General features: G+C 43.8%; 1 long non-coding RNA gene across 1 annotated transcript in view; it reads right to left on the bottom strand.

Annotated features, from left to right (window-relative positions):
- Positions 1-4,683, bottom strand: part of LOC139751746 (uncharacterized) — a 58,810-nt gene extending 54,127 nt beyond the window's left edge. The window contains exons 1-2 of the long non-coding RNA XR_011713414.1: positions 4,431-4,683; positions 813-878 (exon numbers count right to left, since the gene is read on the bottom strand). This is a non-coding gene — a long non-coding RNA (uncharacterized lncRNA). The remainder of the gene's footprint in view (positions 1-812; positions 879-4,430) is intronic.
- Between the last annotated feature and the right edge of the window lie 2,979 nt (positions 4,684-7,662).

Genomic DNA, 7,662 nt, shown 5'->3' with positions numbered 1-7,662 from the left:
AAGAACCACACTAAACCTCACCTCCAGATACCTTCCAGTCTTTTTTACTGTTGCACATAGCCCATAATGGGGTGAGTGAGTTCTTCAAAGTTTAGAGGATCCTTGGAAACTTTGTGTATCCTACTGAATATTTGGAAAAATGTGTAGACAGTTCCAAGGGTCAACAAATGTTCATGACAGCTTGTGGTTGTCAATAAAGCTTCATTATAGACGCTATTTGACAACTGGTCCTCAACCAAAATGAATGAATATATATATATATATATATATATATATATATATATATATATATATATATGGTCTACGATTCAAGCATCAAAGAATATGAGGAATGAAATGTCATTTTTCATCACAAGGAAGCTATTCATTGGATTTAATAATTATCTAAATTAAAAAGAAACTGAATCTCTGAAAGAACCGCAATCCCTTATTATGATAAAGTACAGAATGCCAAAGCATCGAACATTTTCAGCCAAACCAGACATTTCTGGGGGTGGCACCAAATGGAATATTTATAATCATAACAAACTGTGCAAATAGTTCTGATCTTGTGACTGCAGTCCAAGTTGCACAGCTGTGACTGGGGCTCTTTCAATAGTTTTTTTTTCTCTTGAAATAGCTGTGTGTATGTTTGGGTGTGCAGACACGCGTGTGCCTGTCTGTCTTTGCATACGCAGTAGTGTGTATTTTGTGCACATCTCTGCCTCTGTGTGTGTGTGTGTGTGTGTGTGTGTGTGTGTGTGTACTTGTTCTTAGGGGAGGGGAGGGGAGCCACACACAAACAAGCAGGGAGGGGTAAGTACAGTAGTTACCTGTCTGTACTTGCGGGCGACCCAGCAAGCTACTGCCTGAAGAGCCACGCAGAGCGAGAACATCACCTGCAGTTAACGAACCTGGTCAGCCTATCAGATTGTGTTATGGCCCACTCAACGGACCGGGAATCGTCTTGCTCAAAGCTCTCTTGGAAGAAGGCAATTCCCCCTAAATATTGCCATCATTCTTCTGACATACTTCACATTACCACTAACAGTACAGCTTCACTAATCAAATGGATTTGAAAATACTATCTAATTATTGTATGCATAATATGATGATTAATGAAGGCACCGTATCAATTTTATAAGGAATAAAACTCAGTATGCACAGAAAGCCTCCTTCCACAAGAAATATTAGAACTAAGATTAAAATACTAAGCTGCTGTCTGCCGAAAATAGACCATAAGATAATGGGGTCTTTAAGTAAGCATAACCAATACGATCTCGACTCATAAATGTAGGTGTTTAGGCTTACAGGCATTGAAATAATTTAGAACTTGAAACTGTAACTTCGCTACGCAGTTTAAGGTAGGCTCTGAGCCCCAAATTGCTCTAATCATTTAGTCATGAAATTCAAGGGATAAAATCTTTTTTATTTTGGAGAATATTTCTGGTGATGATATGCCAGGAGGTCTGGCTATGTGGTAACGTATATTACCCCCATGTATTGTCAAGCAACCAAAATTTTGAAAATGTTTAATAAAGAGAAATATAGTACTTTTTTTTTTGTTCAGGATGATTTGGTATTTCGATGTTTTTAAATCAGTGCACATTACGTATTGTTTTCTTGTCAGTTATCATAAAAGTAGCCAGATTTTGCATAAAATCAATATATTTATACCTTCTGACCCGCTCTCAGTGAAATATAGGTTGCGGACACTCAATCAGTTCAGCGTCCGTGGTCATTTGCCTTAAGCCTAAACACCTGCAGTACAGTCTCTGTTGAGAATGGATGTGTGTATGTTTGTAGGGTAAAGGAATAATAAGTAATGCTTTAGGTTAGCGGAGAGATATTTTCCCAGCAATATTTGTCAAAAGATCTCGAACTTCATTCTTCCCTTTCGTACAACTGTATTATCCTTGATCATGCCGTTACAGCCCTTGGCCTAAGACCATATCCTATGGATAAGGTCAAAAGCCAGCAGGCTATTGTACTCATGGATCGTTATCGTCGTACTCAAGGGTCGGACTGCCCTACTCAAAGAATTATGGTTGTCACCAACATGCACACTGACAGCAGTTCCATATAATTCAATCATTCTGGTACAACAGCCATCATATATTGATACACCATCTGTTGATATACCACCCGCAATCTATTGATAAACCAGGCGTCATCTATTGATACACCAACCATCAATTATCTATATACTAACCATCATATCTGTTAATACATCAATCATCGTCTGTTCATACACAACCAATATCTGTTAATACACCGACCATCATCTCTTGATATATCAAACATCATCTGTAAATACACCAACCATCGTCTGTTAACACACCTACTGTCGTCTGGTAATACCCCAACTATCTTCTATTCCTACACCAACCATCGTCGTCTATTATAATGACCAACCATCATGTGGTAATCCACCAACCATCATCTGTTGTGTAAATTTACCATCATATTGACTAGTTTGCTTTCATTATCATCTGATGTTTTCGGTCTTCGTAATAAAGTAACGAAGTGTATGTGCGGAAGAATATAAAAGTGAGGGAAGCAAACTAAGGTAGCCGCCGGAAAATCGCTTTTGAAAATGCCAAATAGCAAATAACAGACAAAATGTAAGTGAAAAATGAACTGGTAAAGAAAAAGAAGGGAACGTGATGGCAGCTATTCCACGTATAGAGAAAACGCTAGAAACTAAGGTCAAATTCTAGTGCTTTTAGAAACACAAATTTCAACTCCGTAGCAAAAAGGGTGGGCCGTGGTCCTGCCAGTGGTTCACGCACATCAGAATCCACTCCACTTTCAAAAGGCTGCGCTCGGCCGTCGAGGAAAACACCAATGATTTAAGATTTTTCATTGTCATCAATACTACTCACGAATTCCTAATGTTAGAACTCTAATTTTCATTTCCTTCGCCTCTTCCTCTTCACTTCACCCATGCATCGAACGTGTCATAACATCACTTCTGTCTACACCAAGTGATCCATCTGCTACGTTCGACAGGGTTAGCACTTGCCACCCTGGTGAGTAGTATAGACCCGCCAACATCAACAACCCTTTCTGAAATCTCATGACACAAAATACTTCTGGAGCCCCTTGCAGCAGCCTGTGTCCTGATCGCTTCCCTAACATCACACTATCAACCTTAACTTTCATACTGTGATGAGGCGGGCGAAGCTACCTGATTCAACGACCGCTCAAGCAACACCTCTCAAGTACATCCTGCACTGTTACTTACACTCGCCGCGTCTCTCAGGACTGCTGCCATGAGGCTATAGTAACGCTCTCCATAGTTACCTCCCACCTCTGTCCCTCTCTCTCCCACCATCTTGACTATGATATCCTAGACTTATAATTCTTTTGTCTTTCGCGCTCTCAGGATCATTCGGTGCTGCAATTCTCTCCTCCCCTAACGTTCTTCCGTCAGCAGCGATGTTCAGCCTTCTTTCCCGCCACACCTGGCGGGTGTAGCTCCAGCCTCCACCACTCGTAATCATAAACCAAACCTGCAGCATCAGCATATAGGTATATGAAGACCCATGACGCAGATCTTAAACTACTGCGTTGCCATCACCCTTAACTACCCAACAGTCTTGACGACATTTTCACGGTCAAACAGGTTATGTGACGCCTCTAACCCCCCCCCCCCCCCCAAAATCATTCTCTTACGGAAGGCAAATTCATCACGTGAAACAAAATATGATTAAACAATAAAGGCAGACCTCTTCGCCAAATCAAAACACTCGACATGTTACACACACACACGAAGCTCTACTACCTATTTTCCACTACCGAAGAACTTCAGCCAAGTTGGTTGACGGGTGGAGGCACCTGACTGGCATGTGATACGGGTTAATGAAGCCGCAAAACGAACGTGATACTTCAACTACTGGGATCCCTTTTAATCAAGACCTTCCCTGCGGTCGATCCGTTATGAAAAATAATGAGAGAAAATGTCATGCGACCCACTGATAAACCATTGTTCCACGACGGCGGTAACCTGCTCCCCCACCATGGTAATAATGGGCTGAGGTAACTCCACACTCAGCAACGGTGAGCGTTCCTGGCCGTGACGCATTCACGGGCCGACAAGGGTCGAGCGTATAGGTTCAAATCCTCGTTGCAGCAGTCGGTACACAGTCAACCAAGCCGTTCATCTACCCATAAGGGTTGGTAGGTTAAATAGGTGCTTGGCTCAGACTAGGATATATATATATATATATATATATATATATATATATAGTGTTAATTGGATGGCTTTTATTAGGGCCTCTGCCGCCCGTGTCTCAGCTAACATAAGAAGATAAAAGTTATTCATAAAGTTGTACTCACTCCTACGCAGCAGCTCGATGCCTCTCTTCATGCTACACACACTTCAGTACCACTCGGAACACACACACACACACACACACACACACTCGGTCACCATGACCTGTACTGACCTGGCTGGGGCAGCGAGGGGCGACGCCCCCGCCCCGGGGCCCTGTGGAGTCCTGGCTCCCTCGGGTTGGGCCCGCACCTCCACCACAACAACACTAAAAGTCGATCAAAAAAGTTCGTAATAAAACGTTCGGAAAAAAAAAAACAAGCTCGATTTCGTCGGAGAGTTTGGGAGGGATCGTCGGGGGGCTCAGCAGCGGGACACACGCACAGCAACACACGGGCACACACACTGCCGCGTTTTGCCCACGCCCTCCTCCCGCGCCCGCTTGCCACGCCTCGCACGGGGCCGCACGCCACGCCTCCCGCGTTTTCTAACCCAGCCTTTCCGTCCACACCTGTGGCCACACCTCTTCACCCAGTGGCCACGCCTCCTCATGTCACTCGAATTTTCCTTGTCATTCGAATGTGCCACAAGATGTGCAAAAAGAACGAGAGAGTGATATCGCTCAATCTCGGTAAGACGGCGGAGCTACACCATGACCAGCCTGAACCAGCAGTTATTTAACGGTGAGCATAATCGCCCCATCGGGCTCTTGCTCATAACACAGGGTCAACCCCGTCTTGTCAGATATATACCCAGACATCCGTACATGAAGTCTATGATTAGACTCACGATACATAAGAAGGAAGAACTTTTTTTTTTTCTTTTTCAAAATGTTCTCAGCAAACGTTCCTCTATTTATGGGCCGGATTTTCCCTCTTGTGCTCCGTAAACTCGCGAATTTCTTTTCGAAAATGTGGTATTGACGTTAGAGAGACAAGGTTCTATCTCAGTTGCCCCTGATCTCTGAGAGCCGTTGAATCTGACTCAATAAATACGCTTCTTCAGCATATGACATCTCTGTGTGTGTGTGTGTGTGTGTGTGTGTGTGTCGTACTGGTTCTGGGTGAACGATCGTTGATTTGTTAGTGGTTAACATATCAAGAGACATACGTACACACAAGGTTCACCTGGATTATTCATCCGTTTCACCACAGTTAGTGATACTCTGTCTGGTGACGAATAAAGCCAGACTGTTTAACTGTTGATGGGTTATTTTCTCATTCAGTTACGATAGAATTTGCATTTCAGTTCACATTTCTGAAGGAGCATTACACACACACACACACACACACACACACTGTATACATTGAGGAAGTATTTCGGAAATACTTCCCTCTTGAATTAGGAACAGGGGAAGGAGCCAAATGTATTTCTTTTTTCTATGAAACTCATTCTTCTGTCGCTGACGCCCCTTCGCTCATGTGGCAAATAGCGACTCGTATAAGATATGTGTTCCATTCGTAGACCCTCCAAAGAATATGTCTGACAAACCACGGAAAAAAATGTCATAACACCTTATTGTTAATAACAAGAAACCTGGAATATTAAGATTGCATCCACATTTTGCATCTAGTCCGTAAGACTTACCATATGAAACTATGTAATTAATATATGTAATGAAGCTGAGTAACGAACCAATCTTGTAACAACCTATGTAATACTAGACTCTGTGCCACCTTGGTAATTACCACAGTCGTCACCGGGGAACGTTCCAACGTAACCTCTGAGGGAGTTAGCTCAGAGGAACCAGGTGGTAGAAGGAAAGTGGGTATGGCAGCCTCATACCCCCTCACATCACGGGACTCGGATGATCACGTCCAACGGTGGACTCCCGTCAACACAAGATATCCAGGGATCGTCACAGGACTGGGATGTTTGCCTCATGCCTTGCCGCCGGGCGAAGACAGAAACTTCACAAAAGCAATGGATGGTCTCCCACAGGCGCTCGGGATCATGTTTATTTACCCTGGGCGTGCCTCCGCGTCCCTGGCTTTACCTCTTGATCACGACGGTACGACCGTAAGCATTACGGTACGACCCTGCAACATAACGTGATGATCCTTGGGCGAGCCAGACCAGACCTTTACTATCAGAGGTGTATGCCGTAGTGTTCAAGGACGTACTGTCGAGTTCAGAGGTTGTGCGTTGTGTTCAAGGGTTGCTCCATCGTGCTCAATGGTGTACCGTCGTGATCAAGGGTTGGACCATCGTGGTCAAGAGTTGTACCGTTGTGCTCAAGGGGGTTATACCGTCTATTATCGTGGTCAAGAGTTGTACCGTTGTGCTCAAGGGGTTATACCGTCGTGTTCAAGGGTTGTATCGTCGTGTTCAAGGGTTCAACCGTCATGCTCAGGGGGTTAAAGATCTCATGTGTCAGCTCTGGAGGAAGTAGAGGGTTACGAGCTGTCATCTGCCAGCCATCGTTCACTAACAGCTACATCGGCAGACTGTAAGTGAACGAAACTTCTCGGCCAGGAACTGAGTTCCAACCTTCCAGAGAACCGTCGTGGATTGAGGACAACAACCACTCTCTTCACCGCAACCTCCAAGACTTCCTGAGGTTGAAACATATACTCTGGTCGCTACTTTCATCCAGTTAGATATCCAAAAAGTCAAGTGTGAGTTCCGCAGTACTTCAGATATTGCTCTGCCAGAAAGCGTGCTTTTAGAATCGTGAATTCACTCCCCTGATATATTAAGTTAAGAATTGAGATCTTGCTCTACCCACGACTTCCATCATCACTGAAAACGGACTCAAACGCGGCCGACGCGTCGGTTCCGACGACTGAGATCATCAACTGAGACACTATGCACGGAGGAGTATCTCACACTGAGGTGATGACACACGCTCGCCACTTGGCCCCTCCTAAAATAATGAGGAATTTGATTCTTCAGTAAAACTCACTTTATCAGTGAAAAGGGAATATGGAGACAGTTTTTGCATAGAGAAGGATTTTCATATTGGTTCGAAAACTTAAAATATTCTTCTAGATTTTACAAGTTCATGACAGATATCTTGTACCTCAAGTGTACCATCATCATCCACATGACAGACTCAAGTGAAATGGATTATCATCATCCATCAGAAACTCATCCAAGCAAACCCATCTCTCACACTCCAGTGAACTGCATTATCCATGTATGTCGCGAGGAATCGGCGTTCATACATCCTAATTTAGCCTAAATATTCATAATAATTCAACTAGATGTCGAATGTGTGAATGACCCTACACATCTGGGTGTAGCCGGACGAAACAGCGGTGTGGTATGTAACATTCGTCAGCCGCGGCTTTGAAGGAGGTACAAGGAGCAATACAGGTATATATATGTCAGGATCGTCTCGGTGGTTCTCCCTGAAGCAAAATACCACAAATCATACGAATTACAATGTAGAAAACAGATTATTC

This window comes from Panulirus ornatus, chromosome 12, assembly GCF_036320965.1.
Source record: "Panulirus ornatus isolate Po-2019 chromosome 12, ASM3632096v1, whole genome shotgun sequence".
NCBI lineage: Eukaryota > Metazoa > Arthropoda > Malacostraca > Decapoda > Palinuridae > Panulirus > Panulirus ornatus.
This window is presented reverse-complemented; position numbering and strand designations above follow the sequence as displayed.